Genomic DNA, 1553 nt, shown 5'->3' with positions numbered 1-1553 from the left:
TTGGAACTTTGCGCAGCTTCGTTGCTCAAAAAACTTTATGTCGAAAGTAAAACTCAGTTTGAATTTCCAATTAATCGAGTGATTTTCTGGTCAGATTCTACAGTCGTACTCTTTTGGATTAAAAAGGCTCCTGATTTGTTGCATACTTTCGAATCGAACAAAGTAACAGAGATTCAATCTTTAGGCGATGAAGTTCAGTGGCAACATATTCGTTCTAAAGATAATCCGGCCGATGCTCTTTCTCGAGGGCAATTGCCATCAGATTTTATCAAAAATTTTCTATGGACTTCAGGACCTGTATGGCTCTCGCGTCCTGAAACTGATTGGCCAAAATCGGCAGTTACGTCGGAGCCAACGGACGCTAAGTTGGCTTTGAAGAAAGGAATTTGTTTAGCTTTGACTGATACATGTTCATCGATTTGCTCTCATTTCTCCTCTTTTAGTCGGTTTTCTCGAGTCGTCGCATATATGCTGCGCTGGAAAATCCGTAAACCAAAAAAGAAACCTGTAAAATTATTTCCCGAAATCAAGGATGAGAAGGTTCGTTTAAAGAAAATAATATCTTTGATACGTCCACTTTTATGTAAAAAACTTATAGTTCCGGAGCATAGGATTATCGGAATGGTACAGAAGGAAAGGTTTTCAAAGGAGATAGATATTTTGAAACCTATCTTAAAAACTAGCTCCAATGAAACACCTGTTTCCTTGCTAAAGAAAATAGGCAAACCTTTGAGCAAACTCAGTCCCTTCCTTGATGAGCACGGCCTTCTTCGTGTCGGAGGACGCCTGAAAAAATCTGATCTGGCGTACGATACTAAACATCCTCTTCTATTGCCTAGTCAACATCATTTGACTGATATTATCATTCGTGAAATTCATGAACGTACTAAGCATGTTGGTATTTCATTAACCTTCTATACACTTCGTGAGAGATTTTGGATTATCAATGGAAAACACCAAATCCGTGGTATAATTCATCGCTGTGTGACATGCATTCGTCATAGTCCTCAGGATTCGCATGCAAAAATGGCAGATATGCCGTATGTTCGTGTCAATGAATCTCCGGCTTTCTGTCACACTGGAGTTGATTTCTTCGGTCCTATCCTCATCAAAGAGAAAAAGGATTGTAACAAAACTTTCATCAAAACTTACGGTTGCGTTTTCGTATGCATGGTTTCAAAGGCAGTGCATATTGAAATCGCAGTCGATCTCTCTACTGAAGGTTTTCTCGCAGCTTTGAGTAGGTTCATTCATCGTCGAGGCACTCCAGAACGTGTCTTTTCCGACAACGGAACCAATTTTGTAGGGGCTAATAGAGAGCTTACTGAAATTTATAAGCTTGTCGATAGCCGTGAATTCAAACAAACAGTAGGAAATTATGCTCTTTCCAAAAAGATAGACTGGGAATTCAACCCAGCTTTGTCTCTTCATTTTGGAGGTCTTTGGGAAGTGGCTGTGAAGAGTTTCAAACACCATTTGAAACGCGTTTTAGGGGACAAGAAACTTACGTATGAACAACTTAATACCTTAGTAATTGAAATTGAAGCTATCTT

The sequence above is a fragment of the Belonocnema kinseyi genome, chromosome 9, assembly GCF_010883055.1.
Source record: "Belonocnema kinseyi isolate 2016_QV_RU_SX_M_011 chromosome 9, B_treatae_v1, whole genome shotgun sequence".
In the NCBI taxonomy this organism is placed as follows: Eukaryota; Metazoa; Arthropoda; class Insecta; order Hymenoptera; family Cynipidae; genus Belonocnema; species Belonocnema kinseyi.
The sequence above is the reverse complement of the archived record's forward strand: the minus strand, read 5'-3'. Positions refer to the sequence as shown.